At 40.0% G+C, this 27,532-nt stretch overlaps 1 pseudogene; it reads right to left on the bottom strand.

Annotated features, from left to right (window-relative positions):
• The window catches only part of LOC142841649 (transmembrane 9 superfamily member 2-like), a 146,716-nt pseudogene that overhangs the window by 22,213 nt on the left and 96,971 nt on the right, over positions 1–27,532 (bottom strand).

The following is a 27,532-nucleotide window of genomic DNA, read 5'->3' as shown; positions in this document are numbered from 1 at the left end:
AAACCACATCTGGTTTCTGAATTTAAAACTGCATTCTGTTTTTTAGTACTGAATAGAAAACAGAAACTTTGTCTTTATCTCTCCACTTATACAACAATTGACTCATAAAAGACCTAAACTCTGAAGCTTCTACAGGACAATATAGGGGGAACCAATTTAAGATCTATGAAGAATAAGAGTCCAATAGCTCAGGAAACAGTTACAAGACTTGATCAATGGGATTACATCTGGGATGGAACAAAATATTTGCCAAATATTCAACTGACAGGGATATATGTGTGTGTGTGTGTACATATATTATATACAAAATTAAAGCAAAATACCAGATAATCCTACTAACAATGACAATGGATATGCTCATATACTTTTCTTTTTTCCTTTTTTAAAAAAATGATTGTTAGAGTTACAGTTTTGCTATGTAACACTATGCATAGTAACCACACTATACAATCACCACAAGTACCTGTAAGCAACTGATTGAGCAAAACTATGGTATTTTATCTAGCCATAAAGAAAAATAAAATTATATTGACAGAAAATTGGATGAAAGTGAAGATTAACATGTTAAGTGAAAAAGCCTGCTCCACAAAGAAAAAGTATGTCTTCTTTCATGTAAGGAAGGGAAGGAACAGAGATAAAAATGTCACAGATACATAGAAAGAAAAGAACAAAATTATTAAGTGTAAATCCTGATTAATATTATGTTAAATGTAAACTAATGCCATAACTTAAAGAGGGAAATGTCAAAAGTAGAGGAGGAACAATAGGAGAAGAACATTTTGAAGAAGAGAAGGGAAAGGAACAAAGAAACAGGACTTAACTAAGAGGCAGGGTCATATTCAGAGTCCGGGAGGGAAAATGGAAGGGAGTTGAGAGAATGTTTTACAAGATGGTGCTGTATCTCAGGGATAGAGTATCTACCTCGCATACCCAAGGGCTTCAGTTACATTCTCAGCATCAAAACAAACGAACAAACAAGCTGGGCGGTGGTGGCGCGTGCCTTTAATCCCAGCACTTGGGAGGCAGAGGCAGGTGGATCTCTGTGAGTTCAAGGCCAGCCTGGTCTACAAGAGCTAGTTCCAGGACAGGAACCAAAAAAAAAAAAAGCTACGGAGAAAATTCAAAATAAATAAATAACCAAACAGTTTTTCTCAAAAGAGACAAAACCTGAAAATACTAAAGGGAATGGAACATAAAAAACAATTTAGCTTGGTGTTTAAGAGCACTGGTTGCTCTTCCAGAGGACCTAGGTTCGATGCCCAGCACCCACATGGCAGCTAACAAACAGATGGAACTCCAGTCCCAAGGGCTCTGACACCCTTTTCTGGCCTCCGTAGGCACTATATACCTGCAGTACACGGGCTTACACTCTGTAAAACACCTACATCCCTAAAACAAAAATAACAAAAATGCATGGGGAGAGAAAAGTGAGACAGGAATATAAGAGGTGGGGAAGGAAAAGACCAAAGAGCAGTTCAAAAAGATCAATTTAAAGAAATATACTAAAAACCTAACATATATAATGGTATCTGGCAAAACATAATTCATATAAAATGTGAGACAACTTAGTGATCACACATGTCTAAGGAGCATTGTGTGGTATAGTGACTTTTGAGCAAAACTGCTTGGGCCTAAATTCTGCCCATCCTCCCATGGATGGCCTTACACACTGACTCATACATTCAACACTGACTGCAATAAGTGGGTCATAAAGAAAAAGAAAAGGTATGACCTTGGGAGGGTGATGTGGGAAATCTGGGAGAAGTTGGAAGAAGAAAAAGAATAGGTATCATCAAAATACCTTGTGTTTATGCATGGAATTCTTGATAGATACATATGATAAAAATTTTAAATCATTTGTTTGGGGAATACAGAGATGCTTAGCAGTTAATAGTGCTTCCTGAACTGGATGTGGGAGGCAGAGACATGGAGATACTTGCAAGCTGGAGGCCAACCTGGCTTACACAGCTAGTTCTGAACCTGCCAGGGTTACAAGGTGAGAATTTGTCTCAGTAACAGAAAGCAACTCCTTACAAACCATGTCTGTATAAAGTGAGCACTAGGCAAGTCTGGGTCACCCATGGTAAGACCTTGTCTCCAAAAAGACACTAAAGGACCAATGGCATGTCCCCTCCAGCAGAAGTGGCTGCTGCGCAAACCTGATAGCCCAAATTCAGTCCCTGGATCCCACACTGGAAAGAGAGAACTGACTCCCAAGAGTTTTCCTTGACCACACTCATGCTGTGACACCACCATACCCACACTTAAACATACACACACACATACACATACACATCACTTACACAGTTCTGTGCATATACTCAGGTGCATAAGCGTGCACACACACACAGAGATAATAAAAAATTACAGAAATAAAAAAATGTAAAAATAGAATAGGAAAAGCAGAGAAGTGATTCCTGTTCTTCAAAAAGACCCAACCCAGCATCCACATCCATCTGGCAGCTCACCACTGCCTGGAACCCTAGATTCTGGAAATCTGATGCTATCTTCTGGCTGGTGCAGATGCCAGCATTCACATATACATACTAACACACAAGCACACAGACATCCATATAAAATAAAAAATTTAAGAAGCATTTGTTTTTAAAATCTCCATGAGCAAAATGAACAGGAAATCAGATAATGGAAAATAAAAAAGATGTGAGAAGCCATGCAGGCAGTGAGAAATGTGAGAAAAAAATAATTCACACTACGGAGCCCATGAAAGGGTCAGAAACTGATAACAGCAGGTATTCTATGAGTAACGAGAAGAGGTGGGAAGTGACTAAAGGAAGAGACTTTCGCGAAAGCTTTTTGAGAAGTGGGGACTTCTATTTCCTCCCTCCCTTGCAGCAGATATCTGGAGGCGTCTTCTCAGTGCTAGAGAACAGCAAACAAGGCAAAGGAAATGGCTACTCTGAAATGCTTAAGTAGCCAAATACACACTTAATTTTCTAGGTTGAGACACTCTCTGTCTTCTCCCACATATCTCTTAGAAGGGTACTGATCAGATAGTAACTCCCCAGACAGGAGACTAGAAAATATGTCTCTTGGGAAAGTGATTAGACAAATACTTAAACCCTAAAGATAATGTCCTAAGAGGTTTCCAGAAAAAAGAAAAAAAAAGAATAAGGTGGAGAGTGATAGAAGCAAGATACTCGATGACCTCCTCTGGTCTCTACACATGGATGCATATATATATTAGAGAGAGGGGGGGGAGGAGGGAGGGAGGAAGAGAGAGAATTAATACAAAACAATAGCTAGAGAGTCTGGTTCAACCTACAGTGAAGATCTGAGTCTTCACATGTCTCTATATGTTGATAGTGTTTATTATCTTATTCCCAGACATTTAACAAGCTCTCCGTATGTAGCCCACTCTGGCCAAGACCTCATTATATAGAATAGGCTGGCCTCAAATTTGAGGTAAGCTCCTGCCTCAGTCTCCCAAATGCTGGGATTGCGGCATGCACCACTATGCCTAAATATTCCCACACATACATATATGTAAATAACAGCAGTTGTCAGGCCTTTGGGAAAGACATGAAAAATAGAGGCTAAAAATGACTTTCAAAATTGGAAAGTAAACTCAAAAGAAATGACACTATTCATCAAAAAAAGAATACGCAGTTAGCTCGTTAATATCTTAACCCATGAGACACAGACAAGATGTTTTGGTGTGTGTGTGAGAGAGAAATGTACCCTGTAGGCTGTGTTTCAACACTTGGTCCCCAGTTGGTGATGATGTTTAGTGATGCTATAGCACTTTTATGAGGCATGGCCTTGATAGAAGATGCATGTCCCTGGAGAGGGCTTTGAGAATTCACAGCCTTAGCCCACTTCCAGTTTGTTCTCCCTCTGCTTTGGGGCTTATAGTTGAAGATGTGATCTCACCTTTTTCTGTTTCAGGCATTCTCACCATCCCTCCTTATCACCATGGACTCTCCTTGTGGGACCGTAAGCAAAAACAAAAACAAAAGCAAACAAAACCCCGTCCTTCCTATAAGTTGCCTTGCTCATAGTGTTTTATGCCAGCAACAGAAAAGTAACAAAATATACAAGCTAGGCAATTGCTGTGTCAGGAAGAAGAGCTCCATCCCTGAGAAGCAATATTTTAAAGGAACATTCAGAAAACCAAAAGATTCCCAACGCGGTGATGCACACATGTAATTTCAATACGTGGGAAACTGAGACAGAAAGACTGACTCAAGTTTGAGGCTGCCTAGGGTAATATAGCAAGACCTTGCTTCAGAAAAACAAACCAAAAAAGAATAAATTAAAAACTCAATGGTCATAATGCAAAAGTAGCAGTAAAAAATTCACAATCTAGAAAGTGAAACAAAAGCTGAGTATTGTACTTCAAATTTCAGTACTTGGGAGACAAATGCAGAGATTGCTACAAACATGAGGTCAATCTGACATACATTGCAAGTTTCAGCCCAGCAAGGGCCACATAGTAGTGAGACGCAGTCTCAACAAAACAAAATTTCAATCAACCTTGGGAAAGATCCCAATAGAAAAGTACCTGCCTTGCATGTGCAAGGCTTTGATTTTAATTCTCAGTGCTGTAAAAAAATAAATAAATAAAAATACTATAAGTCATATAAAACAAAAAGCACATCTATAAAGAAAACATTGATAAACAGGATGCATCCATGTTCACATCTTTTGCTATACAAATGACAACTACTACAAGAAATAGTTATAAATGCTGTGGCAGAGAAATGACTTGTATACATAAAAAACTCAAAATTGGACAAGAAAGAAACAAAGTAGGAGTGGGTATGGATCTCAGTTGCTAGAGTATAAGAGTAGCAAGCACGAAAGCCATTGTGATTCTCAGAACTGCACAGAGCTGAGTGCAGTAGTTCATACCTATAATCCTAGCCCTTGGGAAGTAGAGGCAGAAGGGTAAAAAATTCAAGGTCATCCTTGGACATGTGGCAAGTTCAAGGATATCCTGGGTGACCAGAGACCCTACTTCAGAAAAAAAAAGTCAATAACAGAAAAGAAAAAAAAAACTAGTAGATAGGTATGGTCGCATATGGCTGAAATCCCAGCACTAGGGGGATGCCTTAAGGTGTTTATAGAGACACCATGACAAGACAGCTCTTATAAAGGAAAACATTTCATTGGGGCTGGCTTACAGTTTTCAGAGGCTTAGTCCATGACTGTCATGGCAGGAAAGATGGTAGTGTGCAGGCAAACATGGTGTGGAGAAGTTGCGGAGTGTTCTACAACTATATCCCAACTGGGTGTAGCATGAACATGAGAACTCAAGGCCCACCCCACAGTGACACTGTTGAGGGAGCTGCGGGCCTCTTCCCACAGCCTGGCTCCCAGCCATCTGGCTAGCTTATGCCGCGAAATAACAACACACAAATTGTATTCATTTAAACACTGCCTGGCCCATTTGCTCTAGCTTCTTACTGGCTAATTCTTACATCTTGAATCCCATTTCTATTTATGTGTGTAGCACCCCAAGGTGCGCTTACCGGGAATATTCTAGCCTACATCCATCCTGGGTTGGAACTTCATGGCATCTGCCCAGGAGAGGGGAGCATGGCGTCTGAACTCACTTCCTCTTCCTCCCAGCATTCTGTTCTGTTTACTCTACCCACCTATGTTCTAACCTATCAGGGCCTAGTAGTTTCTTTATTAATTAACCAATGACCTTCCTCCATCATGACACACTTCTTCCAACAAGGCCACACTACTAACAGCACCACTCCCTATGGCTCAAGCATTCAAGCACATGAGTCTATGGAGGCCATTCCTGTTCAAACCACCACAGGGACTAAGAATGGAAGATTGTAGACAAGGAAGCGTGGAGAAAAGAACCAATTAAAAATGGGTAAAGATTCAGGCCTGTGAGATGGCTCAGTGGATAAAGGCACTTGCTTTGAAGTCTGCTAGCCTGAGTTACATCTCCAGAACTAACATGGTGGAAGAACAAAATGAGTTCCTGCCTGTTGTCTTCTGACCTCCATATACCCAACATGAGACACTCTTGTACTTGAACACACTCAATAAATAAATAAATAAGCATAAAACACACACACTTGTAATGAAGTTTTAAAAAATAAGGATTTGAGTAGATACCTCACTCACCATGAGACACTCTTCCCCTTGAACACACTCAATAAATAAACATAAAACATGTATATTTGCATATATATATATATGTATACTTGTAGTGAAGTTTTAAAAATAAGTAAAGATTTGAATAGACACTTCACATGCCTAGCATGAGCAGTGTTCTGGGTAGGACTAGGACTGAGAGGGGGAATAGAAGAAGAAGAAAAGAGGGAGGGAGAAAAGAAAGGACAGAGGGAAGGATGGTGGGAGGGAGGAGGGGAGGGAGAGGGGGAGGGAGAGGAAGAAGGAAAGTGGTTGTCTTAGGAATGAAAAGGAAGGTCTGAGTAATTTATAAGCAGTTAAGAATGGCTTCAGTGAAAAGATAGAATAGATGTCTAAGAGAGGAACAAGATCTGAATGAGCCAGGCTCTAAAAGAAGTGAGAAGGGAACAGAAAGGATCCCAATAATGGTCAAGTTGCCTTCTAATCATAGTTTATATGTTATTGCCTTTGTGAGGCCTTCCCAGGTGTGTCAAGCTGAAGCAGTCTTTTCCTCCACTATATTTAATACATACCCTTGTAACCTCCAGGCTTTCTTTTTTTTTTATTTGCCTGCTATTATATTTTCTTTTTTTTTCTTTTTTTTAAAATTTATTTATTTATTTATTAAAGATTTCTGCCTCCTCCCCACCACCGCCTCCCATTACCTCCCCCTCCCCCAATTAAGTCCCCCCCTCCTCAGCCCGAAAAGCAATCAGGGTTCCCTATCCTGTGGGAAGTCCAAGGAACCCACACCTCAATCCAGGTCTAGTAAGTTGAGCATCCAAACTGCCTAGGCTCCCACAAAGCCAGTGCGTGCAGTAGGATCAGAAACCCATTGCCATTGTTCTTGAGTTCTCAGTAGTCCTCATTGTCCGCTATGTTTATGGAGTCCGGTTTTATCCCAGGTTTTTCCAGACGCAGGCCAGCTGGCCTTGGTGAGTTCCTAGTAGAACATCCCCATTGTCTCAGTGTGTGGGTGCACCCCTTGCGGTCCTGAGTTCCTTGCTCGTGCTCTCTCTCCTTCTCCTCCTGATTTGGACCTTGAGATTTATGTCCGGTGCTCCAATGTGGGTCTCTGTCTCTGTCTCCTCTCATCGCCTGATGAAGGTGAATAATCAGGAGGATGCGTATATGTTTTTCTGTGGGTTCTCCTTATTTAGCTTCTCTAGGATCACTAATTATAGTCTCAGGGTCCTTGGTTTACGGCTAGAAACCAAATATGAGTGAGTACATCCCATGTTCCTCTTTTTGGGTCTGGCTTACCTCACTAAGGATAGTGTTTTCTATTTCTGTCCATTTGCATGCAAAATTCAGGAAGCCCTTGTTTTTTACTGCTGAGTAGTACGCTAATATGTATATATTCCATACTGTCTTCAGCCATTCTTCCATTGAAGGGCATCTAGGATGTTTCCAGGTTCTGTCTATCACAAACAATGCTGCTATGAACATCATAGAGCATATACTTTTGTTGTCTGATAAGACCTCTCTGGGGTATATTCCCAAGAGTGGTATTGCTGGGTCCACGGGTAAGTTGATCCCGAATTTCCTGATAAACTGCCACACTGCTTTCCAAAGTGGTTGCACAAGATTGCATTCCCACCAGCAATGGATGAGTGTACCCCTTTCTCCACAACCTCTACAGCAAAGGCTATTATTGGTGTTTTTTATTTTAGCCATTCTGACAGGTGTAAGATGGTATCTTAAAGTTGTCTTGATTTGCATTTCCCTGATCGCTGAGGAAGTTGAGCATGACCTTAAGTGTCTTTTGGCCATTTGAAGTTCTTCTGTTGAGAATTTTCTGTTCAGCTCAGTGCCCCATTTTATAATTGGGTTGATTAGCCTTTTACGGTCTAATTTCTTGAGTTCTTTATATATTTGGAGATCAGACGTTTGTCAGTTGCGGGGTTGGTGAAGATCTTCTCCCAGTCAGTGGGTTGCCTTTGTGTATTAGCGACAGTGATCTTTGCTTTACAGAAGCTTCTCAGTCCCAGGAGGTCCTATTTATTCAATGAGGTCCTTAATGTCTGTGCTGCTGGGGTTATACCTAGGAAGTGGTCTCCTGTGCCCATGTGTTGTAGAGTACTTCCCACTTTCTCTTCTATCAGGTTCAGTGTGTTCGGACAGATATTGAGGTCTTTAATCCATTTGGACTTGAGTTTTATGCATCGTGATAGATATGGATCTATTTTCATTCTTCTACAGATTGACATCCAGTTGTGCCAGGACAATTTGTTGAAGATGCTCTCTTTTTTCCATAGTATACTTTTAGCTCCTTTATCGAAAATGAGGTGTTCATAGGTTTGTGGGTTAATGTCAGGGTCTTCTATTCGATTCCATTGGTCGACTTCTCTGTTTTTATGCCAATACCAAGCTGTTTTCAATACTGTAGATCTGCAGTACAGTTTGAAGTCAATGATGGTAATGCCTCCAGACAATCCTTTGTTGTGTAAAATTGTTTTGGCTATCCTGGGTTTTTTGTTTTTCCATATAAAGGTGATTATTGTCTTCTCCAGATCTGTGAAGAATTTTGATGGGATTTTGATGGGGATTGCATTGAATCTATAGATTGCTTTTGGTAGAATTACCATTTTTACTATGTTAATCCTCCCAATCCAAGAGCAAGGGAGGTCCTTCCATTTTCTGGTGTCCTCTTCAATTTCTTTCTTCCAAGACTTAAAGTTCTTGTCAAATAGATCTTTCACTTCCTTGGTCAGAGTTACCCCAAGATATTGTATGTTATTTGTGGCTATCCTGAAACGTGATGCTTCTCTAATTTCCCTCTCTGTTTCCTTATCCTTAGTGTATAGGAAGGCCACTGATTTTTTGGAGTTGATCTTGTATCCTGCCACATTACTAAAGGTGTTTATCAGCTGTAGGAGTTCTTCGGTGGAGTTTTTGGGGTCGCTTATGTATACTATCATATCATGTGCAAATAAGGAGAGCTTAACTTCTTCTTTTTCCGGTAGGAATCCCCTTGATCCCCTTATGTTGTCTTATTGCTATTGCTAGAACTTCAAGCACTATATTGAAGAGGTATGGAGAGAGTGGACAGCCTTGTTGTGTTCCTGAGTTTAGTGGGATGGCTTTGAGTTTTTCTCCGTTTAATTTAATGTTAGCTGTTGGCTTGCTGTAAATAGCTTTTATTATATTTAGGTATGACCCTTGTATCCCTAATCTCTCCAAGACTTTTATCATAAAGGGGTGTTGGATTTTGTCAAATGCATTTTCAACATCTAATGAAATGATCATATGGTTTTTTTCTTTCAGTTTATTTATATGGTGGATTACATTGATAGATTTGCGTATGTTGAACCAGCCCTGCATCTCTGGGATGAAGCCTACTTGATCATGATGGACAATTTTTCTAATGTGTTCTTGGATTCGGTTTGCCAGTATTTTATTGAGAATTTTTGTGTCGATATTTATTAGTGAGATAGGCCTGTAATTCTCTTTCTTGGTTGGGTCTTTGTGTGGTTTTGGTATCAGGGTAACTGTAGCTTCATAAAAGGAATTTGGCAATGACTCTTCTGTTTCTATATTGTGAAATACATTAAGGAGTATAGGTATTAGCTCTTCTTGGAAGTTCTGGTAGAATTCTGCATTGAAACCATCTGGTCCTGGGCTTTTTTTGGAAGGGAGATTTTTGATAACGGTTTCTAGTTCTTCGCAACTAACAGGTCTATTTAGATTGTTCACCTGGTCCTGGTTTAATTTTGGTAAATGGTATTTATCTTAAAAAGTGTCCATTTCTTTTACATTTTCCAGTTTTGTGGCATACAGGCTTTTGTAGTAAGATCTAATGTGTCTCTGAATTTCCTCTGTGTCTGTGGTTATGTCCCCCTTTTCATTTCTGATCTTATTTATTTGCGTGTTCTCTCTCTGTCGTTTAATTAGTTTGGATAGGGGTTTGTCGATCTTGTTGATTTTCTCCAAGAACCAACTTTTTGTTTTATTGATACTTTGGACTGTTCTCTGTGTTTCTATTTTGTTGATTTCAGCCCTCCGTTTGATTATTTCCAGTCTTCTACTTGTCCTGGGCACGTCTGCTTCTTTTTTTTTCTAAAACTTTCAGGTGTGCTGTTAAGTCTCAGATGTATGCTTTCTCTATTTTCTTTAAGTGGGCACTTAGTGCTATGAACTTTCCTCTTAGCACTGATTTCATAGTGTCCCATAGGTTTGAGTATGTTGTCCCTTTATTTTCATTAAATTCAAGGAAAACTGTAATTTCTTTCTTGATTTCTTCCTTGACCCAGGTGTGGTTCAGTAGTTGACTGTTCAGTTTAACTGAGTATGTCGGCTTTCTGGAGGTAGGATTGTTGTTGAATTCTAACTTTAATCCGTGGTGATCTGATAAGACACAGGTGGACACTGATATTTTTTTGTATCTGTGGAGGTTTCCTTTGTTTCCAAGTATGTGGTCAATTTTCGAGAAGGTTCCATGAGCTGCAGAGAAGAAGGTATATTCTTTCCTATTTGGGTGGAACGTTCTATAGATGTCTGTTAAGCCCATTTGCTTCATTACCTCCAGTAGTTCTCTTACTTCTCTATTAGGTTTCTGTCTGATTGACCTGTCCATTGTTGAGAGAGGTGTATTGAAGTCTCCTACTACTAGTGTGTGTGGTTTTATGTCTGCCTTGAGTTTTAGTAATATTTCTTTTACATAAGTGGGTGCTTTTATATTAGGGGCGTAAATATTCAGGATTGAGACGTCATCCTGACAAATTGTTCCTGTTATGAGTATAAAGTGTCCATCTCGATCTCTTCTGATTGATTTTAGTTTGAAGTCAGTTTTGTTAGAAATTAATATGGCCACACCTGCTTTTTTCTTAGGACCATTTGCTGGAAAGACCTTTTCCCAACCCTTTACTCTGAGTAGATGCCTGTCTTTGTGGTTGAGATGTGTTTCTTGCAAACAGCAGAATGTTGGATCCTGTTTTTGTATCCAATCTCTTAGCCTGTGCCTTTTTATAGGTGAATTGAGACCATTAATATTAAGTGATATTAATGACCAGTGGTTCTTTACTCCGGATATTCTTATTGTTTTTGGAAGTAGAATTTGTGTGTCTCCCTTCTTTGAGTTGTGCTAGTGAAGGGTCGCTAGATGCCTCAGTTATTGTAGGCAGTGTTGGCAATGTTGGATTCCTTGCGTTGCGATTTTCCTTCTATTATTTTCTGTAGGGCTGGATTCGTGGCTACGTATTGTCTAAATTTGTTTTTATCCTGGAATGTCTTGTTTTCTCCATTTATAGTGAACGAAAGCTTGGCTGGGTATAGTAGTCTGGGCGTGCATCCATAGTCTCTTAGCTTCTGCAGTACTTCTATCCAGGACCTTCTGGCTTTCATTGTTTCCACAGAGAAATCAGGTGTAATTCTGACCGGTTTACCTTTATAAGTTACTTGGCCTTTTTCCTTTGCAGCTCTTAGTATTCTTTCTTTAACCTGTATATTTTGTGTTTTGATTATTATATGGCGAGGGGATGTTTTTCTTTGATCCAGTCTGTTTGGTGTTCTGTATGCTTCTTGAATATTCAAAGGAATATCTTTATTTATGTTTGGAAAGTTTTCTTCCATAATTTTGTTCAAAATATTTTCTGGGCCTTTGAGCTGTGACTCTTCTCCTTCTTCTATTCCTATTATTCTTAGGTTTGGTCTTTTTATTGTGTCCCATAATTCCTGAATGTTTTGTGATGAGAATTTGTTGGCTTTGCAGTTTCCTTTGATCAGAGCATTCATTTTCTCTATGGTGTCCTCAGAATCTGAGATTATTTCTTCTATTTCTTTATTCTATTGATTATGCTTGTTTCTGTAGGCTCTGCTCGTTGACCTAGATTTTCCATATCCAGCTGGTCCTCAGTTTGTGTTTTCTTCCTTGCTTCCATTTCAGTTTTCAATTCTTGAACTGTTTCCATTACCTGTTTGATCGTTCTTTCTTGGTTTCCCAGGGTATTATGTATGTATTTACTCATTTCTTCAAATTTTTGGTTATACTTCTCATCCATTTCTATAAGAGCATTTTTTACATGTTGTTTAAGGGACTCTATTGCTTTCATAAAGTCAATTTTTTCCACTTCTTCTGTGTTAGGGTGTTGAAGACCTTCTGTTGTAAGATCATTGGGTTCTGGTGTTTTCATGCTGTTTTTCAGATTATTGGGTGAATTCTTTCCTTGGCGCCTGCCCATCTCCTCCTATAGATGCTGTCTAAGGGGTCTGTTAAAACTGGTTCAGGTTTCCCTGCTGGCCAGGGGCTCCTCTTACAAAATGCCCTTTCTCTGTTTCCTGGTTCCTGCTGGGGGCCAAGATCCCTCTCACCCCTCAGAAGGGTCTTTAGGAATAGGACCCTGCTCCTCCTTTGCCAGGGACCTCCCCAACCGAAGGCCTACCTCTTTGATTTAATTGTAGTGGGGCGATCTGCTCTCAGTGTTGGGCACGGTCCCTGCAGCCTGCTTCTGCTGCCACGATGGTTCCCGCCACCTGCGGCCTGTGTCCTCTGCTGCCGCTCCCGTCCCAGCCAGTCCCGTGTTCCCACCTCCAGGCTTTCTAACAAGTAGAATTTGTACTAGTTAATATTTTACATACATTTTCATTCCCTCCTCTTATCTCAGCAATGCATTGGCTCCTAAATTATTTGAAAACAGAATTTCAAAGTCATGTTGTATTTATTTCTCTCAAGGTACTTACTAAATACAGAAAAATAACAACAACAACAAAATCCTGCAGTAAGAAAGATCAAAGTGCAGTGACTGATTCTTTTTCTAAAGCATTTACTTTTAAATGTGCTTTCATGGATGAATACATGCCATGCATAAACATGCCACAGCATACATGTGGAGGTCAGAGAACAACTTGTAGGAGTTGGTTATCTTGTCCATCATGTAGATTCCTATGCTCAAACTTAAATTTTCAGGCTTGGTTGGCAGCAAGCATTCCTACCTGCTGAGCCACGTCACTAGACCCCACAAGCTGGCATTCATATGTGTTACCCCGAGTATTACAGTGACAAATAATGACATTTGCACTGGCACTTTGCTACCAAATATATTCAGTTTCATATTCATCTGAGTCTTGAACTTGAAGCATATCTGAATATATCTGCAATATATCTGGAAAGTTGTCAAGGTCATGTCTTTCTTCCATAAGTGGATTAAGCCACTCACCTCAGGAAAGACCACCTATTCTGATTCGAGTGTATGGTACAGAAACCCAGATGGCTCCATTCACAAAGAGGGGAAGCAACTAATTATGCTAATTTAAGTCAGTCAAAAATCCTGAGGAATATAAGTTTGATGTGCAATTTTATAATGTGTAAAGTTGCAATGATCTTAAAGTTTTCTCTTGAGTGTGAATCAGCCTATAGATGAATCCTAGACCTAGATGGAGGGGGGAGGTCCTTGGTCTTACCACATGGCAGGGAACCCTGACTGCTCTTTGGAATGGAGAGGGAGGGGGAGGGGGAATGGGGGGAGGAGGGGGGAATGGTAGGAGGGGAGGAGGTGAAAATTTGTAATAATAATAATAATAAAAGAAAAATATAAAAAACAATTACAGATGGCAATCTACTTGAAAAATATCTCCTTTAAAAATAAAGTAATAATCCTCTAGGAAAAAAAAAGAAAATGATTACACGTCCAGTGACGGCATCACTGATGTGCAGCATTTATGGGACTATACTGAGTCCCAGCATTATTAGAGACTTTCCTGTCATTCTGTCACCAATCAGAACACATTGGACACTTCCCTCATATCTGCTCTATAGTATTTTCTGTTGTGATGCACCCGTAGCTTTAAAGATGTGTTTCTAAGTAAATAGTAATTACAGTACCATAATACAATTAAAATACAATCCAATATTACTTTCCTTCCAAATAAAAGATCTTCTTTCAAAACATATTAGGGTTTCACCTTCTTATTTAGCTTCTCTAGGATACAAATTATAGGCTCAATGTCCTTTATTTATGGCTAGAAACCAATTATGAGTGAATACATCCCATGTTCATCTTTTTGGGTTTGAGTTACCTCACTCAGGATAGTGTTTTCTATTTCCATCCATTTGCATGCAAAATTCAAGAAAAAACATATAGTTATCCGCCTGGATATGGGAAGTAGACAAGAATGCTGGGCAAAAACTGGGATCTTGGGGGTGGGGTGGGATGGGGGTAAGGGGAACTGGGGTGAGAAAAGTGAGAAGGAGAGGATGGGGGGAGCTTGGAGGAATGGGATGGTTGGGATAAAGGAAGGGTGGATATGGGAGCAGGGAAGTATATATCCTAATTAAGGGAGCCATCTTAGGGTTGGCAAAAGACTTGACTCTAGAGGGGCTTGCAGGTGTCCAGGGAGATGTCCTCAGCTAGTACCTTGGGCAACTGAGGAGAGGGAACCTGAAATGACCCTATCCTATAGCCATACTGATGAATATCTTGCATATCACCATAGAACCTTCATCTGGCGATGGATGGAGATAGAGACAGAGACCCACATTGGAGCACCAGACTGAGCTCCCAAGGTCCAAATGAGGATCAGAAGGAGGGAGAACATGAGCAAGGAAGTCAGGACTGCGAGGGGTGCACCCACTCACTGTGATAATGGGGCTGATCTGTTGGGAGCTCACCAAGGCCAGCTGGACTGGGACTGAAAAAGCATGGGATAAAACTGGACTCTCTGAACATGGTGGACAATGAAGGCTGATGAGAAGCCAAGGACAATGGCACTGTGTTTCGATCCTACTACATGAACTGGCTCTGTGGGAGCCTAGCCAGTTTGGATGTTCACCTTCCTAGACATGGACAGAGGGGGGAGGACCTTGGACTTTCCACAGGGCAGGGAATTCAGACTGCTCTTCAGACTGGAGAGGGAGGGGGAGAGGAGTGGGGGAGGGGGAGAGGAGTGAGAGGAGGGGGAGGGAAATGGGAGGCGGGGAGGAAGCAGAGATTTTTTCAATAAAAATAAATAAATAAAATAATCTTAAAAAAAACACATTAGGGAATACTTTTCCTTGGCATTAAAGAGCATGATGTGCACTGAACTGTGTTCTCCGAAACTGATGTGTTAAAGTCTTAGCCACCAATGTTCTATTTGTAGATGGGCCCTTGGAGACATAATTAGGTTTACATGTGGTTGTGAATGTGGGAACCCCTGAGATTAGCACCACAAACCCAAAAGGAGAGCCCCCAAAGAACAGCCCTCATTCCTTCCCTTCCCCTCCCCTCCCCTAATCTTCCTTCTTAATCTCTCTGACTTGGAGAGAAGCTTGCTATTTTCAAGCCAGGAAGAAAGCAGTAGACACACTATGTTGGCACCCTCAAAGCCATGTGCCTGCAGACCCATGTAAAAGTGTGTTTCTGTTTCCCACGTTATCCTGTTTATAGCATTTGTTGTGGCAGCCCAAACTAAGAAAAAAAAAACTTCAACAAATATGAAGGTAAAATCCTAAGCAACCTCTACCTTGATCAGTGAAGTACAGTGAGAAGCTAACTGGCTAAGACATAATGAGACACACACACACACACACACACACACACACACACACACACACACACACACACACTGTCTTTAAGAGACTGAATAAACTTACTCACAACCACTGCACAGCAGCTGCCCCCACTCCATATTGACTTTGAATGCACCTACAACTGTCACTAATGATGCTGCAGTGACAAGAAGATACAGGGAAAAATAATCACCGAAGGCAGCAACAAGACGAATAACAAAATGCCATGTGTAAATTGTCACTACCGTATGATGTGCGAGGCAAGATGCTTAACTATGATGATCATTGACAGAATCTGCTTCAGAAACAAGGATCAAAATGGAGCATGTAACAGTATAATTGCCATCTCTTTGTGCTGGAGTTAAAACGTAGAGGAGAATGCAGATACAAAAGTAAGGGAATACTGCAGCTACAGAGAGCATAGCAGTCATTCGGCTCCTTCCTGCTCTTCGTTATAGTGCAAAATCTTTTCCAAGGTGAAACCTAAGAAGAACATAATTATATACAGAGATGATAATATGAGATACTCACCCAGGAAATAACAATGCTGTCAGCAAAAAAAAAAAATGCATCTTCCAGTTTATACCTTTAAATGCTTAGGAAATAAAAAGCAGAATAGTTACTGAAATGCCTTGATTGAAACCGTTTTACAAATACTGTAATGTAGCCGGGTGGTGGTGGCGCACACCTATAATCCCAGCACTGGGGAGGCAGAGGCAGGTGGATCTCTGTGAGTTCGAGGCCAGCCTGGTCTACAGAGTGAGTTCCAGGATAGCTGAGGGCTGTTACACAGAGCAAACCAGGTCTCAAACAATTGAAATTAAATTTAAAAAATACTGAAGTGTAATCAGTACATTACAACTATACTATAGGGTAATAGTACAAAATTAAAATTGAGTATGTTGGCTAAAATTCCTTGTAATTTTTTTCTGATCTTTTTCTTTAAGGCCTTTTAATTTCTACATTGAACACACCAACTTTCTGGACTAATAACCGTGGTAACGCTTAATCTTGCACATCTTGGCAGACACATATCCAGCGGGGATTTCCAGTAAGAGCTACAGCAGAAGAGCATAGTTCATTAAGGCACTTTGATCAGCAGGGGTAAGAAAACCCAGGCCAGCCAGAACTAAAGGCAAGGAACAAAATGGGGGCTGCCTGAGAACAGCCTCCAGCTTTCTGGGACTTTAAATATTATGCCACTAATGCATTATGTAAAAAAAAAAGACAAGGAAATGTTCTAAGAGAAGTACTTAAATCATATTGAAAACAAACAATATTCAGTTATCTGCTTCCCTGACCATTTAAGTGAAAATATTTGATTTCCAGTTATAGGTATGTGGAAGTTTTATAGTTGAATTAGTCTTTAATTTCACTAGGTCAAAGTCACACAGTTTCCCCTTCCCTATTTCAATAATCATTCCAAGACTAGCAAGTTATTTTTCCCTTAAAAATTTCTTTTCTCAGCGGGGTGGTGATGGCGCATGCCTTTAATCCCAGCACTCAGGAGGCAGAAGCAGGTGTACCTCTGTGAGTTCAAGGTCACCCTGGGCTACAGAGTGAGTTCCAGGACAGCCAGAGATACACAGAGAAACCCTGTCTCAAAAAGCAAACAAAAAATTTCTTTTCTCTGTATTTTGTCAAAGTGAGGAATAAAAAATTCAAAGGAAGATGGTTTCGAGAGGGAGAAGTGTGTTCACATTGGACTTTTAAAAATGCCGTTGACCTTCGAAACATCTAATAAGCCATTTTCCGCACACCTTTGTTCATAAAATTATTGCGTTGGCCATTGAGAAGTGACAAGCTCCATTCTGAGCTCACAAACTAAGACAGCACATGCTCTTAGGTCATTTTTAGACTGCCTTCTAACAATGCAGTTCAAGAACTGGGCATGGTAGCACATACCTGGAGTCCCAGAATTTGTGAAGTGAGGGCAAGGGGATCAGGAGAACAAGTCCTTGGCTACATACAGAGATCTAGACCCTTCAGTGCTACAGGAGACCGTGTCTCAAAAATTAAAAAAGGAGAAGCCTGGGGATTGTAGCTTAGTTAGCAGGGCACTTGCCTCGAAGGCTAAGCCCTGGGTTTGATTTCCAGAGCTTCACAAAATGGTTGCGGTGACATGTGTCTATTTGTAGTGCCGTCACTAGGGAGGAAGAGGAAAGAGGATGACAAGTTCAATTTCATCCTCAGCTACATGAAACCAACTAAGTAAATGCAAGGTTAAAAATAAGAATTAGAATGTCATTTCAATCGGACACTTAAAGATCTGTTCTTGTAGGCTGAGGCCATAGCTCAGTCTGCAAAATGTTTACTTTGCAAGTACAAAGACCCAAGTTCGATACCAAGAACCAGTGCTAAAATATTTTGACATGAGCTGGAGAGATGATTCAGCAGTGAAAAGCACTGGCTGTCCTTCCAAAGGACCCAGGTTCAATTCCCAGCACCCATATGACAGCTCACACCTGTCTGTAACTTCATTTCCAGGGCTTCTGCCACCCTCCCATATATATACACTCAGGCAGAACACCAATGAACAAAAAATAAATATAAATTATCAAAAGGGCCAGGTAGTGGTAGCATATACCTTTAATCTCAGCAGTGGGGAAGCAGAGGCAGGAGGATTTCTGTGAGTTTGAGGCCAGCCTGATCTACAGAGCAAGTTCCAGGACAAGGTTACTCCGAGAAACCCTGTCTCCAAAACAAATTGGACATTGTAGAGCATTTTGAATTCCAGCTCCAGGGAGGTAGACAGATGGCTCTCTCGGGTTGATTTTGGCTGGCCAGCCTACTTTAGTTGGCAAGTTCCAGGCCAGTGAGAAAACTTGTCTCAAAAAGAGAAAAAAATAAACAGAAAAATCAAAACCCTGCTCTGAAGCTTGCCATACTATTTCAAAATGGTAGCCTTTGTTTCAGGTGTCCCCAGTCCACTGAAAATACTCTACTCGTACCAATTTTCAACAATGCATCTCTCTACCTTATAAGCTAAGAAATATATGGTGTTTTAATTTTTTATTTTGTTTTGCTTTTTGTTTAAGACAGGGTCTCACTATGGATTCTGGCTGTCCTAGAACTCACTTTGTAGATCAGGCTAGCCTAAAATTCACAGAGATCCACCTGTCTCTGCCTCCCAAGTGCTGGGATTAAAGGCGTGTGCTACTTTGCCTGACTGTGCTGAAGCTTTTAGGCAAATTATTTAGAACTTATGGGGGAACATTCTCATACTCACATCCGGTATTTGAAAAGACTGAAATATAAGTACTAAAAACCATGAATTTTCTTAAAATTGAAGGTACACTTTTCAAAGTTATTTTGTACTTATAAATCAAAGTCTAACACATGTCAACAGTTCACCACAAATGTTTAGGCTATACCTGAATGTACTCACATAAAGAAAAAAATGTCATTATGAAAACTCGTGTTCCTTGGCGGAGAAGGACCAACAGCAACATTCCATGTTCTGGGAGCTTAAATTCATTCCCATGAAATATTCTCCATCCAAACTGCCTCCGGTCATATACCTGCAAGTAAGAAATTCTGTAATAAACATGTTAGTTAATATGACAAGTTATATAAAAGGGAATTTTCCACTCAAGACAAGCTAACTGGAAAGCAATGGCTATGGATTGCTTTGGCAGGTTTCTGGGTGCCCTGTGAGCCTGCTACATGAATAAATCCATCACTTAAGTTATGTTTTGCATTAGTGTGGTGTGTTAATTATATAGAGCACACAGTTTGCTGTGTTTTCATAAAGAAAGCAAAGTTATTTAACCTAAGGAACTCAACAGATTCATAGAAATTTAAAATTTGTCAATATGCAAACTTTTACAAGAACCAAGATAGTAAATATGGTATAACATAAATTATACTACCCTGCAACATTGGTAATTCTATCTCATCTTTTAAGTCAATTAAGAGTTTCTTAAAATGATGTTTTAAGTCATCAGAAACACCTATCAAATATAACCAGAGTTATTGCCCAACAAACAACTCTTTAAATCAACTTGTACTTTTAAACAAACCCATACAATGCTATACTTTCTGACTGTATGATTCAGTGGTTCTCTGTCTGTGGGTTGCAATCTTTTCAGAGTCAAAGAGCTGTTTCACAGGGACCATTGGAAAACACAGAGATCTACAATACGATTCATAACAGTAGCAAAGTTACAACTATGAGGTAGCAATGAAAATAACTTTATAGTTGGGGGTCACCACAACAGGAGGAATTGTGTTAAAGGGTCACAGCAGAAATATGTATAGTCAAGGTACTACACTCTATGTAGGAATTCAGTAGCTGACAACTAAGCAGAATATGTATCATGTTGAATCAAAATGTGCAGTTCTTCTTACAGGAAGGTTTGCACGATTGTATTTGGTGATATCTTTACAGATACTCTTTAAAATGAGGATAACCGCCAGTCCACGCAAGGAAAGTACCACAAAAAAAAGGAGTTTATGAGTCTAGAAAATTTTGGAAAAAAAAAGTTAGAGTTGGCCTGGTGGTTCAGCAGATTAATGTACCTGCTACCAAGACTGAACCTGGATTTGATCCGGGGACCCATATGGTTAAAGAAGGAAACTGACTCCTTAAAGTTGTCCTCTGCATATCTCTCTCTCTCTCTCTCTCTCTCTCTCTCTCTCTCTCTCTCTCTCTCTCTCTCACACACACACACACACACACACACACACACACACACACAATATGAATAAATAAAAGTAAATGCTTGTGGTGGTTTGAATGAGAACAGCCCTTGAGGGCACATATATTTGGATGCTTAGTACTTAGTTGGTGGATGGATTAGGAGGTGTGACTTTATTAGAGGAGGTATGTCACTGGGGGTGGGTTTTGAAGTTTTAAAAGCCCATGCCAGCTCCAGTTTCTCCCTATCTGCCTCTGTCTTGCTGATAAGATCTAAGCTGTCCACTACTGAGTGATCCAGTACCATGCCTGTCTGTCCACCGTGATGGTCATGGACTAACCTCTGAAACTCTAAAGCAAGTCCCCAATTAAATGCTTTTTTTAAATAAGTTGCTTTGGTCATGTTGTATCTTCACAGCAATAGAAAAGCAACTTAAGAAAAATGCAATAAAAAAGTTCAAAGAAAAATGTTAAATTTCTTTATTAATTTTGATTTATTTGTTTTGTGGTTTTTTGAGAAGCTGAATTTTAAACTTATTTCACATACATGTAATGCAGTTTTAGCATGTTCCCCCATTACAGTATACTGCTTCCCTTCTGCTCTCACTGGTCACCCACCTCTTCCTACCTAGTTTCTCTTCTGCTCTTGTTTATTCATTCATTCATTCATTTGTGAATTTCATTATGGTTGCTTATAGGATCCTGGGTAAAGAATAAGGAGACTTGGGAGTATGGTCTCCATACCATTGGCTACACACTGAAGAAAATGTCTCTCCCTCCCCAGCAACCAGGGAAGGGCAGGGTTTCATGAGCTACCCTTACTCTCCTATGGATCCTGTGTGTGTGTTGGGGAGGGGGAGTCTGCTCATGAGCCCTTCCCTGCCTGTGACAGGATGTTGGCAGGCCCAGTCTTGTGAGGGACTTCTGACAGTAATCACAATTGATTTCAAATTGCTTAATTGAATAGTAAATAGAAAATATGTGAGCTATAAAAGAAAGACATCCAAAATTATTACTCAATCTATCCATTTTCTAAGGTTAAATTTAGACCATAGACTAAATGCATCCAGGACAGACATATTTGTACACTCCTGTGGTTCTAACATTTAGGAGGCTGACACAGAGAATCATAAGTTTGAGGCCAGCCTGGGCATGTTGGTGAAGTGCTAGATGTATAAGCATGAGTTACCACACTTCACTTCAGAATTTTTTTTTAAAAAAAAAAGTCAGACTATTAAGATACCTCAGTGAGCAAAGACACTTGCTGAGAAGCCTTAAGACCCAAATTAGATCCCCATAACCCACATACAGAAATAAAGAACTGAATCTCACAAATTGTCCACTGATATCCACATGCATGCATGATAAATGGTTTGTTTTTGTTTAAGAATTTTAAATGACATGTTTTGATCAAGTCTCCCCCATTCCCTGCCTTCCAGCTTCCCCCTATATCTCCTGAGCCCAGCACCTTTCCTTCCCAGCTTCATGTGTTCCTTTTCTATAATCCCACTGAGTCCACTTGATGCTGCCTGTCTGTGTACCGACTAGAGCATGGGAAGCCTCTCGGGTACCACATCTCTAAAGCAAACTGACTGTGCCTCCCCCAGCAGCTGCCAAGTACCAACAGCTCCTAAACAAGAGGGAGAACTTCGTGAGTCTCTCCCTCATCCCTGCTGGGATTTGGGCTGGCTCCATCTCTTGCAACAATTGTGGCAGAAATAATGAATAATTAAAAATCTATGCCAAAGGTAAAATCAATATCACAAACTTAATTTTGGATCATGGCACTGTGGGATAAAGTCCAGGAGTCACAGGCTTACTGACCTCTTAGTCAATAGACTAAGACTTTAATATTTGTGAGAGTCAGAGCAAAATCTCCAAGGACTCCTTATCTATTAACTATTACTGTTTATAAGACTAAACCTCTTTCTTTTAAATCCTAAAATCAAAACCAATTGCTTTTGCAATCTCAGCCAAATCTACACAATTAAAAACTTACTGGTTAATGAAAAGGCTGGAACTATTCCTGAGACACCAAAAGGAGTAACAGTAAAATACATATGGCTCACAACAATTATTGTATATTTTAAAACCAGAAAATAAAGTAGCATGTATATGAATAGGTATTCCAATTGTCCCAGTGCACATGCACTGAAATGTCACACTGTCCCTGTAATAAATACAATTACTATGTGTAGATTTAAAATAAAATATATAAGCCAGGAGCAGTGGTGCAGGCCTATAATTCCAGTATGCAGGAGGGTTGAAACTTTCAAGACCAGCTTACCCTACAGGATGAGACACTATCTCAGGATAATAAGATAGGCATGGATATGCATACTTGTAACCCCAGCATCCAGGGGTAGAAGCAAGGTTACAAGTTCAAGGACCGCCTAGTCTAAGAGATGCTGTCTTTGAAAAAATAGGAAATCTCTGTGTCTGTCTCTATCTCTGTGTGTTACTTTCTCTGTTTCTCTGTCTGCGTCTCTCTATGTCTGTGCCTCAGTCTCTCTCTGTGTATCTCTGTCTCTTTCCATGTGTGTTTAAAAATGAAAAATAACAAATAAATCTTTTTCCAAGGGAATTTCTGGGTATGATCAACATAGGGTGCTTTCTAAATGAAAGATTTCTCTAGATTAGACCAATCAGGTCTTTTAGACAGGCGAAGTGTTGGGGTTTTACAGAGTTAAAACAAATGCAACATGAAAAAAATGTAACACATCTTTGCACCATGAAACAAATATTCCAAAACATAAATAAATGTAACACGAGGCCTGAGCTCTCGGCGCCAGGAGAGACAGCGTTGGGGTGAGTTTCTGGCCCCGCCCAGCGCCAGCCTGGGACAGGGAGCTCAGAGGTTCCTTGGCCCCCTATCCTTCTTGGGCTCTCTGCAGGGCCTCTACTCCCGGCATACCGCCTCTTTCTTCCTAGCCCACACAGCTTCCATCCAGAACCCTCCCCACTTTGGCCCCACCGCCCTCTTTTGGCACATAACATCACCCAGCCCAGCCTGCCCGGCCACTGGGTCCGAATCCTCAGGGCACCAAAGCGGGCGGGAGTTGCTTTGCTTCTATGGCCTGCCTGCACCAAGCAGGGTAGGCGCTTTGTTTGCAAGCTGCCCCATCAGCACAAAGGCCTGATCTCTCGGCGCCAGGAGAGCCAGCATTGGAGAGAGCCAACATTGGGGAGAGCCAGCGTTGGGTAGGCAAGGAGACCTGATCCAGTAAAAGAAGATCCATAAGGGAGCATTTGGAAGAAGAGATGGGCAGACGCCAAGGCAAGAATTCGCCCAACAAGCTGAAAAGCAATATGAAGCCACCAGAAACCAGCGACCTCACAACGGGAGGACATGAACACCTTAATCAAGAAGAAGTAGAAAAGATTGACTTCATGAAAGTGATTGACACCCTTAAACAGCATGTAAAAAACGCCCTTATAGAAACGGATGAGAAATATAACAGAGAGTTTGAAGAATTGAATAAATCAGTGAATGATACCCTAGAAAACCAAGGAAAAACGATCAAACAGATAATGGAAACAGTTCAAGACTTGAAAACTGAAATGGAGGCAAAGAAGAAAACACAAACAGAGGGCCAGCTGGACATGGAAAATTTAAGTAAACAAACAGAGTTTACAGAAACAAGCATAACCAACAGAATACAAGAGTTAGAAGAAAGAATCTCAGATTCTGAAGATACCATAGAGAAAATAAACACACTGATCAAAGAAAACAGCAAGTCCAACAAACTCTCATCACAAAACATTCAGGAAATATGGGACACAATAAAAAGACCAAACCTAAGAATAATAGGAGTAGAAGAAGGAGAAGTGCAGCTCAATGGTCCAGAAAATATATTTAATAAAATTATAGAAGAAAATTTTCCTAACCTAAAGAAAGATATACCTATGAAGGTTCAAAAAGCATACAGAACACTGAATAGGCTGGATCAAAAAAAAAACCATCCCCTCGTCATATAATTATCAAAACACAAAGCATACAGAATAAGGAAAGGATATTAAGAGCTGCAAAGGAAAAAGGCCAAATTACTTATAAAGGTAAACCTATCAGACTTACACCTGACTTCTCCATGGAAACCATGAAAGCCAGAAGGTCCTGGATAGATGTACTGCAGACACTGAGAGACCATGGATGCAAGCCCAGATTACTATACCCAGCCAAGATTTCATTCACTATAAATGGAGAAAATAAAATTTTCCAGGATAAAAACAAATTTAAACAATACACAGCCACAAATCCAGCATTACAGAAAGTAATAGAAGGAAAATCACTAACCAAGGAGTCCAACAATGACCACAATAACTCAGACATCTAGAGATCCTTCACCAACACAAATCAAAGAAGGGAAACACACAAACTCTATGACTAAAAAAGTGACCGGAGTTAACAAGCACTGGTCATTAATATCACTTAATGTCAATGGACTCAACTCACCTATAAAAAGGCACAGGCTAAGAGATTGGATAAAAAAAAAAACAGGATCCAACATTCTGCTGTTTACAAGAAACATACCTCAACCACAAAGACAGGCACCTACTCAGAGTAAAGGGCTGGGAAAAGGCTTATCAAGCAAATGGACCTAAGAAACAAGCAGGTGTGGCCATACTAATCTCTAACAAAGTTGACTTCAAACTTAAATCAATCAGAAGAGATAGATAGGGACATTTTATACTCATAACAGGAACAGTTCATCAGGATGAAGTCTCAATCCTGAACATCTATGCCCCTAATATAAAAGCACCCACGTACATATAAAAAACATTGCTAAAACTCAAGGCAGCCATCAAACCGCACTCCCTAATAGTAGGAAACTTCAACACTCCTCTCTCACCAATGGACAGGTCAATCAGACAGAAACCTAACAGAGAAATAAGAGAATTAATGGAGGTAATGGATCAAATGGTCTTAACAGACATCTATAGAACATTCCACCCAAATAGGAAAGAATATACCTTCTTCTCTGCAGCTCATGGAACTTCCTCAAAAATCGACCACATAGTCGGTAACAAAGCAAACATCCACAGTTACAAAAAAATATTAGTAACCACCTGTGTCTTATCAGATCACCATGGTTTAAAGTTAGAATTCAACAACAATGCTACCCCCAGAAAGCCTACAAATTCATGGAAACTGAACAGTCAACTACTGAACCATACCTGGATTAAGGAAGAAATAAAGAAAGAAATTAAAGTCTTCCTGGAATACAATGAAAATAAAGGAACAACATACTCAAACTTATGGGACACTATGAAAACAGTCCTAAGAGGAAAGTTCATAGCACTAAGTGCCCACTTAAAGAAAACAGAGAAAGCTCACATTGGAGACTTAACAGCCCACCTGAAAGCTCTAGAAAAAAAAGGAGCAGACTCAGCTAGGAGGAGTAGAAGACTGGAAATAATCAATCAGGGGGCTGAAATCAACAAAATAGAAACACAGAAAAAAATACAAAGGAACAAAAAACAAAAAGCTGGTTCCTGGAGAAACTCAACAAGATTGACAAACCCCTATCCAAACTAATGAAACGGCAGAGAGAGAATTTGCAAATTAGTAAGATCAGAAATGAAAAGGGGGACATAACCACAGACACAGAGGAAATTCAGAAAATCATTAGAGCTTACTACAAAAGCTTATATGCCACAAAACTGGAAAACGTAAAGGAAATGGACACTTCTTTAGATAAATACCATATACCAAAGTTAAACCAGGACCAGGTGAACAATCTAAATAGACCTGTTAGTCGCGAAGATTTAGAAGAGGTTATCAAAGACCTCCATACCAAAAAAAGCCCAGGACCAGATGGTTTCAATGCAGAATTCTACCAGAACTTCCAAGAAGACCCAATACCTATACTCCTTAATGTATTTCACAATATAGAAACAGAAGAGGCATTGCCAAATTCCTTTTATGAAGCTACAGTTACCCTGATACCAAAACCACACAAAGACTCAACCATGAAAGAGAATTATAGACCAATCTCACTCATGAACATCGATGCAAAAATCCTCAACAAAATACTGGCAAACCGAATCCAAGAACACATCAGAAAAATTATCCATTATGATCAAGTAGGCTTCATCCCAGGGATGCAGGGCTGGTTCAACATACGAAAATCTATCAATGTAATCCATAATATAAATAAACTGAAAGAAAAAAAACATATGATCATTTCATTAGATGCTGAAAAATCATTTGACAAAATCCAACATCCCTTTATGATAAAAGTATTGGAGATATTAGGGATACAAGGGTCATACCTAAATATAATAAAAGCTATATACAGCAAGCCGACAGCTAACATCAAATTAAATGGAGAGAAACTCAAAGCCATCCCACTAAACTCAGGAACACGACAAGGCTGTCCACTCTCGCCATACCTCTTCAATATAGTGCTTCAATATAGTTCTAGCAATAGCAATAAGACAACATAAGGGGATCAAGGGGATTCGAATTGGAAAGGAAGAAGTGAAACTTTCCTTATTTGCGGATGATATGATAGTGTACATAAGCGACCCCCAAAACTCCACCATAGAACTTTTACAGCTGATAAACACCTTTAGTAATGTGGCAGGATACAAGATCAACTCCAAAAAATCAGTCGCCCTCTTATACACAAAGGATATGGAAGCAGAGAGGGAAATCAGAGAAGCTTCACCTTTCACGATAGCCACAAACAGCATAAAATATCTTGGGGTAACTCTAACCAAGGAAGTGAAAGATCTATTTGACAAGAACTTTAAGGCATTGAAGAAAGAAATTGAGGAGTATACCAGAAAAAGGAAGGACCTCCCTTGCTCTTGGATTGGGAGGATCAACATAGTAAAAATGGCAATTCTACCAAAGGCAATTTATAGATTCAATGCAATCCCCATCAAGGTCCCATCAAAATTCTTCACAGATCTTGAGAGGACAATAATCAACTTTATATGGAAAAACAAAAAACCCAGGATAGCCAAAACAATCCTATACAATAAAGGATTTTCTGGAGGCGTTACCATCCCTGACTTCAAACTCTATTACAGAGCTACAGTGATGAAAACAGTGTGGTACTGGCATAAAAACAGAGAAGTTGACCAATGGAATCCTATCAAAGACGCGAATTTTAACCCACCAACCTATGAACACCTCATTTTTGATAAAGGAGCCAAAAGTATACAATGGAAGAAAGAAAGCATCTTCAACAAATGGTGCTGGCACAACTGGATGTCAACCTGTAGAAGAATAAAAATAGATCCATATCTATCACGATGCACAAAACTCAAGTCCAAATGGATTA

Source organism: Microtus pennsylvanicus, chromosome X (genome assembly GCF_037038515.1).
Source record: "Microtus pennsylvanicus isolate mMicPen1 chromosome X, mMicPen1.hap1, whole genome shotgun sequence".
Taxonomy (NCBI): Eukaryota; Metazoa; Chordata; class Mammalia; order Rodentia; family Cricetidae; genus Microtus; species Microtus pennsylvanicus.
The sequence above is the reverse complement of the archived record's forward strand: the minus strand, read 5'-3'. Positions and strand labels throughout refer to the sequence as shown.